Source organism: Gossypium hirsutum, chromosome A09 (genome assembly GCF_007990345.1).
Source record: "Gossypium hirsutum isolate 1008001.06 chromosome A09, Gossypium_hirsutum_v2.1, whole genome shotgun sequence".
Lineage (NCBI taxonomy): Eukaryota > Viridiplantae > Streptophyta > Magnoliopsida > Malvales > Malvaceae > Gossypium > Gossypium hirsutum.
Genome location: NC_053432.1, coordinates 62,198,619 through 62,209,102, shown reverse-complemented (window position 1 = coordinate 62,209,102; position 10,484 = coordinate 62,198,619). Strand labels below are relative to the sequence as shown.

General features: G+C 33.2%; 1 long non-coding RNA gene across 4 annotated transcripts; it reads left to right on the top strand.

Annotated features, from left to right (window-relative positions):
- The first annotated feature begins 1,591 nt into the window (after positions 1-1,591).
- LOC107889112 (uncharacterized) lies at positions 1,592-9,547 on the top strand. 4 transcript variants are annotated; one of them, XR_005901073.1, is made up of 6 exons: positions 1,592-1,854; positions 2,044-2,247; positions 2,351-2,468; positions 2,542-2,912; positions 3,010-3,135; positions 9,145-9,547. It is a non-coding gene; the product is annotated as an uncharacterized lncRNA (long non-coding RNA). The 4 variants fall into 4 exon arrangements; XR_001681643.2 differs by lacking the exon at positions 9,145-9,547 and adding an exon at positions 6,911-8,454 and having other exon boundaries at positions 3,010-3,125; XR_001681642.2 differs by lacking the exon at positions 9,145-9,547 and adding an exon at positions 6,911-8,454.
- Positions 9,548-10,484: the final 937 nt, after the last annotated feature.

Here is a 10,484-nt window from a genome sequence, read left to right as displayed (position 1 = left end):
TTTAAAAAAAATTGAAACAAATATAAGATTCATCCGTGAATATTTAAAAAAAACATTTTCTTTAAAAAACAATTAAAACATGACACTGAAATCATGTTTTCGAAAAACATTGTTATATTTGTATATTTCAAAAATACTGAGAACGAAAAAAACAGTTTTAAAAACAATCAAAAGCTATTTTTGTTATACTATTAATAAATAAAAAATATTCAAGACCATAAAGAATGTTAAAACAACTATTATGGAAAATGAAGAACTTGAAAAAATTATTAATATAAAACGCACCTAAAATCAAAACAAAAAAAAAATTCCATTTTTTTTATCCAGTTATCAACCTTTAACTTTACCCTATAAATACCCATTTTGCAAATAGATCTGTTCATGGGCTGGATCGAGCTGGATTCGAGTTGATGCTAAAATTTATTTCCATTTTCTAGGCCTAGATCAAGCTCTACTCAAAAAATGGGTCTAAAATTTTATCCAAACCTAGTCTAGATAAAAAATGTTAAGCCCAAGTTCAATTCGGTCTACCCGTACTAAAATTTTATATAAAACAAATTTAAAAAATATAATACATTTGTCAAAACCTTTTGAAATCGACTTTTTATTTTAAAATGAAAATAGGAGTCACCACCAATTCTTTTTATGAGGTGTGATCGAATCACCTCGTAATTCGATCGTTTTAATAAAATATTTGATTTACTAAAACAATGCTTTTTAGTCTACAAAAATCCTGAAAATGGCTTCGGGAGTCGGTTACGCACGATGAAGAATTAATGTAATGACCCAAGATTCACAAGCACCAGAAAAGTATAATGTCGGACCTCCGTCTTAATAAACCGAATTAGTAAATAATTATTAGGAGTAATTATGAGTCTAGTAGTGAGCTTAATTAAGTTTTAATTAGGTGAATTTAACTTAATTAATAGTACTTAGAAAAAATGACTAAATTGAATAAAGGGTAAAAGTCTAATTATAAATTAATAGGAAATAACAACAACCAAATAGGCAACTAAGCCTATTTGGGAACATGAGGTGGCAAAATGAAGTAAAAATCTAAGATTTTTACTTAAACAATGATTATATAAATATTTAATTTAGTTATAAAATTTTATTAAATCAATTTAAAATAATTAGATTTTTATATGATAAATATAGTATGATTTTGACAAGTGATGGTGATAAAAATATACAAATGTAATAATAATATGTATACAATTGTAACATAAATATTTAATTACTTTTTATTTAAGTAAATAGATATTTATTACTTATTATTAAGTTAAAAGATATTTATTAATTAAATAATTATATTATAAGATTTTTATGTGATAAATAAATTAAATGGTAACAAGTGTATTAATAAAAATACAGTAGTATATGCAATAACTAATAAAAAGATATTTATTATAATTTTTTTTATCTTAAAAAGATTGGGCATTTTATTTGAAATTATAAAAGAGTATAAAGCCCGTTAACCAACTGGGCTCAGACCCAACTACAATAAAACTCAAAATAATATCTGGCCTCAATTTTGTCTTTACTGATAAGGCCTCCTAAATACTTAAAAAAATAGAAACTGACTTGAAAAAAGAAAAACAATAAAAAGAATCTGAATTTAGAAAACAGGAAACCTACCCTAGTCAAATCAAAGAACGGTTGGCACCCATGACTATTCGACTTTTCTTATCACCATCCCATCTTTTTCTGCCGATAGCACTCCCTAAGGAAGATAAAGAATCAATTGCTATCTACTTTGAAATCACATTCTTCACCAAGTTTCATTCAATCTGGCCATTGTGCCCATCGTCCCTCTGAAGCATTCTCTTGGTCTCTCCAACCTTCTCCCATCAGGTACACAGTCTCTCTTCTTTCTAGCGTAGTCTTCGCAAGTCTTTGAGCAGTTGAGTTTTCCGATCTGTGAATATTCTGGAAATGAATCTCACGAAAACACCTTTTTATATTCTGGATATCTTTGATGATTGCTCCAATGGCTGATTTGTTTGTTAATGTTGTTTGGCATTTTTTATTGTTGTTTTGGAGTCCCCCATAATATCGACCGATTTCATGCCCATCAAGATATCTAAATTTAAAGCTTCAAGACATGCGAATGCCTCTGCTACAAATGGAGTCGGAACATTATTGTGAAGAGTCAATTTTCTCCCCTCAAACTCCAAACCACCAGACCAGACGCTGACTGAAAGTTTGTATTATTGAATACTGCATCAAACTGGATCTGTATTCTCAGTATGTCTTCTTGATTCCTCTAGTTCCTGTTAATGTTTAATGGCACTTTTACTGCTTGCGCACCTTCATATTCTTCCATTTGTTTCTTCACACTTTTTGCTAGATCTATTCCGGTCGAGATTTTCTGTTCATGAACTAGTTGGTTCCTGGAAGACCATATCATCCACAACGCGTAGCAAAATAGACGACACTGCTCAGTAGAACCTTTCGTGAACACCCAGGTTAGCCATTCCCATATGTTTTGATTCATATCATTAATGACCTAGGAAAGCTGTAAATTTGTCCAAACTTCAGTTGATAAAGGACATTGACGAAATATGTGGCAACTATCTTCAACGTCGGAGTGGCAGCGGGGACATCTATCATTGGAAAGGAGTCTTCTATACCTGAGATTAGAAAAATGGGGAATAAAATCCCATGAAATTCTGCAAATAATAATTGTGATTTTTGTGGGTAGCTGTAAATTCCAAAGCTTTCTGTAAAGGTTTTTAATTTCAGCATGTACTAAATAATTCCTAGGATCCGTAGTAGCTTCTTGTAATAGTTTATAGGCACTACGTACTGAGCATTTTCCCTATTGTTCCCCTTTCCACACCTGAAAATCTTCACGATCGGTCTCTGTAAGTGGAATCTGTAGGATTTTTTGAGCAACACCTAATTGAAAGGTATTCATGATCATATCTGTTCTCCATTTCCTATTTGAGGAATCAATAAGATCCGACACCACTATTAACTCATTGTCTGAATTGTTCTGCCCTTCAGGTTTCTCAATTCCCAGGATCCAACTATCATTCCAAATCAATATCTTATCCCATCTACCCACTCTCCAACACATTCCATTCTGAAGAAGGCCTTTAGCTGCCCAAATGCTTCTCCAGGTGAGTGAAGGTAAATTTCCCAACTCAACATTTAGAAAACTCGTCTGCGGATAATACTTTACTTTTAAAACTCTGGCCGATAATGAATTTGAAAAATTAATGAGGTGCCAGCCCCGTTTGGCTAACAATGCAATATTGAATTGACCAAGATTACGGAACCCTAAACTTCGATTTTCTTTTAAAATACAAAGGCTTTTCCATGTGCACTAGTGAATTCCCCTTTTCCTGTGACATTTTTACCACCAAAAGTTTGCTATAATATTTTCTAATTCATCATATAGAATTTTTGGTAATAGAAAGCATGCCATCGTATAAGTAGGTATGGCTTGTAAGATGGCCTTTATAAATACTTCTTTTCCTCCCTGCGATAAAAACCTATTGCTCCAGTTGTCGATGCGCTTTTTAATTCTATCCTTCAGATTTTGGAAAGGCTCCTTTTTTCTTCCAACCATGTTTGGCAACCCTAAATAACGCTCAGGCGCATTAGAACTGCGGACTCCCAATAAATTAACAACAATCCTTTTGTCCTCATCTGTTGTGTTCCTACTAAAAAATACCGTTGACTTTTCAAAATCTACACTCTGGCTTGAACAAGATCTGTATTCATGTAAAATTTCTTTGAATAAATTAGCCCCATGCATGTTGCCTCCTCGAATAATATGCAGTCATCTACAAATAAAAGATGAGTTACTTGTGGCCCATTCCTGCTAATCTTGACACCTTTGAAAAAACCTTCATTCAAAGAAAGTCTCATTAAACTTGATAAACCCTCCTCGCATATAAGAAACAAAAATGGGCTTAATGGGTCACCTTGTTGAAGTCCTCTAGTGGGTATAAATTTCTCTCCAAAATGACCATTAATGACCATAGAATAAGATATTGTAGATATACATTTAATAATTGTATCCACCATATCGTATGCTTTGCTCATATCGAGTTTAACTGCCATAAACCCTTTTTTTTCCCAATTTCTTTTGTTTGAGCTCATGCAGTATTTCAAAAGCTAGTAACACATTATTTGAAATTAGTTTTCCCAGCACAAAAGCACTCTATGCACAGCCAATACATTTTTCAATTACTCCTCGGAATCTGTTTGCCATAGCCTTTGCCAATACTTTGTAAATTACATTGCAAAGACTAATCAGTCTAAATTGTGTCATATTTGAAGGGCTAGCAGTTTTTGGAATAAGCACTATATTTGTGGAATTTATAGAACTAACCTCCATTTCACCATTCAAGAGGTTTAAACAAAATAAGGTGACGTCTTCGCCAATAAAATGCCAACATTTTTTGTAGAATATCACCAGAAAACCATCTTCCCTTGGTGCCTTTGTAAGTCCTATATCAAAGACGGCCTCTCGAATTCCCTCTCTGTTATAGGGCGCTGTAAGTCTATGATTATCTTTCTCAGTAATGCATCGATCGATCCCCGTTAACAAATGGTCATAATTCCTTCTTATTTCTTCTGAAAACAATTTTTGAAAATAGGAACGTGCAACCACCTCAATCTCTTGTAATGTATCCATTTTTCATCCATCTTCAGTCTGCAATTTCTGAATGAAATTTGTCCTCCGTCGTTGCGAAGCTTGACTGTGAAAAAACTTCGTGTTCTTATCCCCATATTTCAGCCAATTAATCCTAACCTTTTGTTCCCAATAACACTCATCTTTTTCAATCTTAAAGTTTAAATCAATTTTTGTATCAATCAGCGCGGCTAAGTTTTCATCATCTTTTTCAGCTTCAGATAACAAAGATAATTTTTCCATTGGAAACTTCTTCTTTTTCTTTCTATTTATTTAGATTTGCTCCGCCCATTGTTCCAATCCTATTTTTAAACTTTCCAGCTTCTACAGTAATCCCCCATTTGATTTCTCCCATAAAGCTCTAACTTGATCCAAGAAAGAATCTTCCAGTAACCACCAAGCTTCAAACTTGAAAGAATTATTCTGTAACCTTCCTTCACTTTTGTGCTTATTAGAAGAGGGCAGTGATCTGAAAAGGAATGAACTAGATGTTGAACTTTCACCTCTGGGAATTCAGCAATCCAATCTGAATTTGCAACACCCATGTCCAAACATTCTTGTATATTCGTTTCTGGTAGGTTACCCTTCTCCTAGGTAAACTAGTTACCAGTATATCCTACGTCGTTCAATTGGCACTCCTCTAAAGTTCTTCGAAAAATCTCCACTATCCATTCGTCTCTTGGCAGACCTTCTTTTTTTCACAGCTATACAAAATTTCATTAAAATCTCTACAAACAAGCTAAGGGAGTTTCATATTAGATTTTAACCCTTTCAAATAGCCCATGAATCACTCCTATCTTGTACATAAGGGGATCAGTAAAAACCCATATATCTCCATTTGTATCATGCCTCAGAATCTTCAATTACCACATCAATATGCCGTTTAGAATAGCTCTAAAGTACAGTATTGACATTCGTTCTCCAAGCTAAACACAATCCTCCTATTGTACCTTCAGAATAAACCTCAATACCATTCATGAAGCCACAACTTCTCTGAACTCGTTCCATCTGTCTTTTTTGAAGTTTTGTCTCTATTAAGAACACTATTTGGAGATTGTAATTCTTCAGCATATGTCGAAGTCTTCGACTCGTCCGTGAACTCCCTAACCTACGAACGTTCCAATTTACGATTTTCATTACATTCGGTCAGCTTGTCTCTTGGCAAACACCGATAATAAAGAATTAGAATCCACCAATCTCTTGCTTTTTACCATAACATTACAACTCTTCTCGTTTTCATTTGAATTTTCCATCACCCCCCCGATGCCTTTTTTTTCCCCTACTCTCCTTCTAAGATACCATACTCTGAATCATGTTCCATAGCAGTTTGCACCTAATCCTTCCAAAATCCATCCCTTCTTTGGATAAATGAAGATGTTTCCCCTTTCTAAATTCAATCCCAACATTGGATCCAAACCGTTTCCATTTTGTCTAATATTTTCCCCCATGATCTAACCCCTATGCCTCGTGTATCCTTACCATGGCCTTCCTATTCACTTTCCCCTTATTCTCGCAACCAAATACTCTTCATCGATAAAGCTTTTCGAGATTGTGCTCGCAAAGACAAATCCTAGCCCATCTTAGCAATTTCTACTCCAAGCATCATTCTTGCTTCACAAAAAGAGTCCCTATGCCCCAGCCGTCCATAATAAAAACAAAAAAGTGATAGACGTTCATATTTAAATTTAACGTATGAACACCTACCATAGAATATGATCTATTTTTTCCTCTTCAATGGACGCCTAACATCGATCTAGACCCGTATTCTCATGAAATTTTAATTTTCTTTCCCCAGGTTAGAGCTATCATATTCCAGAAAAGCCCCTATAAAATTACCCAGCTTTATTGCTAAATTTTCAGAAAACATACTAATTGGAACATCATGGATTTGCACCCAAATAGGAGAAAATATTAACGGGACTTCTAATGGGTTTTCCCTCTCTTCAAATTATAGAGCAGTAATAGATGATTATTGAAAGTCCATGGTGGGCCCTTTAAGACTCTCCATATCCATACTATGAAAAAATTGAAAAAGGTACCTCTTTGTCCCTAGATCTTGAATTTGAACCCCATAAATCGGATGCCACAAATTCGCCATAGTGCTTCTCATTGCTGGAAAGTGGATAACTCTGGCTGTTAAAAAACATCCCACTACTTGAAATTCCTCATCTTCTCCATCCGACCCTGGATCTATCTGTAATTGCAAAATCTCTTCTTCTTCATTAAGCCTTAATTGCGTTAATTCAGTATCCATGACTGCAGATTTGAAAAACAAGTGACAAAAGAACAGCGATATCCAGCGACTGTGAGAGCTCAATTTGACTTTTGAATGCTGGCTACAGAAGAAACGAAAAGAACAAGAAACACAAAAGACTCTAAAAACCTAAAAACACATACCAAAGGCGGCAGACAGAAAACTTGCGAGGGTAGCAGACTATCATTTGCCATGAGAAATTATTATTATTATTATATATAAGAAATGAAACAAAGGATAAAAGAAACAGAGGTATTCAAAACAGAGTAGGAAAAAAAAAGAAAAAAAAAGGAAAAGCTAAGGGTTTAAGGTTTAAAGCTTTTATTGGTAAGTCAATTAAGCCTTTCTTATTTAATTTTAATGTTTTAGAAGCTTTAAAAAAATTTGTTGAAATAAAGTTGAGGTTTTGGAAGTTCATAAGTTTTTAAGCATGGTTCATGTTGAACAAATTGTTGAATTAGGGATTTAATTGAATGAATTTCAAGTTAGAATTGATTAAGGGATTAAATTGTAAAAGAAGCTATAAGTTTTATGTTAGAGGGATTAAATTGAAAGAAACTTGAGATTAGGGTTTTACTACGAATATTTGATGGTTAGGGTGAATATGATAGGAAATTGAATAAAAATAAAGTATGAATTGAGTTATAAAAGTAAATGAGTTAATTAGGATCAAATTGAAATCAAGGTTTGAATTAAATAGAAATTCAATTATTTATTGTGAATTAGTGTTGTTAGTATTCCTGAGTGAAATTGGGATCTTATCACGATGGATTTTGTTATGGGATTACCACTGTCAACAAGCAAAAAGAATGTCATCTGGGTGATAGTTGATCGACTTACCAAGTTAGCACATTTCATAGCAGTCAGAACAGATTGGACGTTGCAAAAACTTGCTAAAATATATATCCGAGAAATTGTGAGATTACATGGTACTCCGGTATCCATAATCTCAGATCAAGATCCTCGGTTTACATCAAGATTTTTGAGGCAGCTACATGAATCATTGGGTACTCGACTTGGTTTCATTACAGCTTTCCATTCACAAACCGATGGACAGTCCGAACGGGTAAATCAAATATTAGAAGATATGCTTCGGGTGTAATGGCCCATTTTCAGTAAAATCGAAATAGTGGTTTCGTGACCACAAATTTGATCTAGAAAGAAAATTTATTTTAATATTGTGGCATAGTCTATATTACGATAGGAATACTGCATGAAAATTTTGATAGGAAAATTTTATTGATTATATAGTTAAATTGATAAAAAGAGAAAAGAAAGAAAGAAAAATAATGCATTCTCGGGACTCCGTTCCGATAAATCGCATTCGTAAATATTTATTATAAATATTTACGAAGTTAGTTGTGTGTCTAATTAGGTTTTGATTAGGTGAATTCGACTTAATTAGAAGTAATTAGGAAAAATGATTAGATTGAAATAAGTGTGAAAGTTTAATTATAGATTAAAGAAAATAAAAAGGACTAAATAGGTAAATATGCCATTATTATAAAATGAGGCGGTTTAACGTTAAAAAAAATCTAAGATATTTTTTATATAAAATATATATTATATATTATATTAACTTAATATTTAAGTATTAAAATATAATATATTATATTATTATATTATATATAATATAATATATAAAACATAAAGTAAAGTAAAGTAAAGAAACAGAATAAAAAGAAGAAAAAAAAACAGAATAGCAGGGACGAAATAGAGAAAAAGGGAGAAAGAAAAAGAAAATTTGGGATTTCAAGGGTTCAAATTCAATTTGGTAAGTCAATTTAATTCATTTTCTTGTAATTATTGAGTTTTTATGATCTTAGAACAAAATACTAGTAGGTATATGTTGAAATTTTGAGAGTTAGTAGATTTTTTTTATATAGTTTATGTTGGATTTATGGATAAATTAGAGATTGAACTTATGAAAAATTCAAATTAGAATTGAGAAAAAAGATTGAATTGTGAAATAGATTGCAATAAGGAGTAAATTATAAGAAGTTTTGAAATTGGGGTTTATTAGTGGAAAACTAAGTTATAAGTAGAATCTAAATAAAAATAAAGTGTAGATTGTAATAGAAATGGAAATAATTTTAGTTATGGAATAAATTGAAATGTAAGTTAATGTAAGAAATGATGAATTTATTATATCATATATGTTTATTTTTTTAATAGCATAGGAAAGTCATTTAATTATTTTTCTCTAACATATAAATGTTATATGTTTTATATGAAATTGAAGAGAAAGAAAAGAAATGAGAGGACCTAATTGAAGAAAAAGGAAAAGAGAAAGCTAAGGAGTGAAGGAAGACATCATCTCAATCTTTTTTGTAACACCCCAAACCCGGCCCAGACGTTATGGTCGGATTCGACATGCCATATCGAAGCATTCAAAACATTTTATATTGTTGATCCAGAAAAACTTATTTAGTGTTTTAAAAGATGATTATAGGTTAAAGTGGATGGAAGCTGTGCACCAGGTAGGAAACTGGAAAAGAGGAGGTGAGTCCATCGGACTGCTTAAGTACCAAGCTCCCTTCAGATCCAATCCTAGACATGCACACCGCCATTGCCACACCTTAACGTCATGTATATTTCTAGGAAACCGATTTGATTAAGTCTTTTTTAGGAAAAATGATTAATTTTGGAAAATACTTTCATTGCGGAAGCTTTGTTTGTCATCGTGGTATTTTGAAATCAATTGTTGTTTTTGAAAACGCGCCTTAAAGCTTTCCAACTTCAACAGTTAAAATAAGTAATACTTATCTTAGTAACATATATTAACACCATCAAAAATAATTAAGCGGCCTTATTACATTTAAAAACCAAAAACTTCAAACGTTAAAAAAAAAGGATGTCCAATTCACCAAAAGAAAATCAAACTTTCAGAACGGGTGGCCACTCCGAATTCCCTCACAGCTCCAAGCCCACTATGGTTGGGGATTTCCTGCGTGGATGAAAATAAAATGGGTGAGTTTGGGGAAACTCAGTGTGTAAGGAAAACTCATTCAAAGCCCAAGTCAGCTCAAGCCTATTGGGCCTAAGCCCATTCAGGTAACAGTGGTACTCGGCCAGAGCCCTTTTCAGATTACAATAAACTGGGCCTTAGCCCTTATTCAGATAACAGTATGGCCCATAGGCCCATTTCAAAATACATGCAACATCAGTAAACATATGCAAGCCCATTTGGGTAACAGTGGTACTGGGCCAGAGCCCTTTTCAGATTACAATAAGCTGGGCCTTAGCCCCTTATTCAGATAACAGTATGGCCCATAGGCCCATTTCAAAATACATGCAACATCAGTAAACATATGCAAGCCCATTTGGGGAGACTACTCAACCCACCAACCACTACACTCCACAGTTGCAGCATTGCTGCTCAGTTAACAGTAAATTGAGGCAAAGCCTCCAGTACGTGGACAAGCCACTTTCAGTACTTCCTCCGTCAATATCCCAGTCCCATGCATCAGATAATAACAACATGGCATGCAGTAAATAACAACAATCAAACATGCATTTAGGTCAATTTAACCCTAGGGGTATTTCGGTAATTTATCTACTAGGGGTAAAATTGTAAATTTT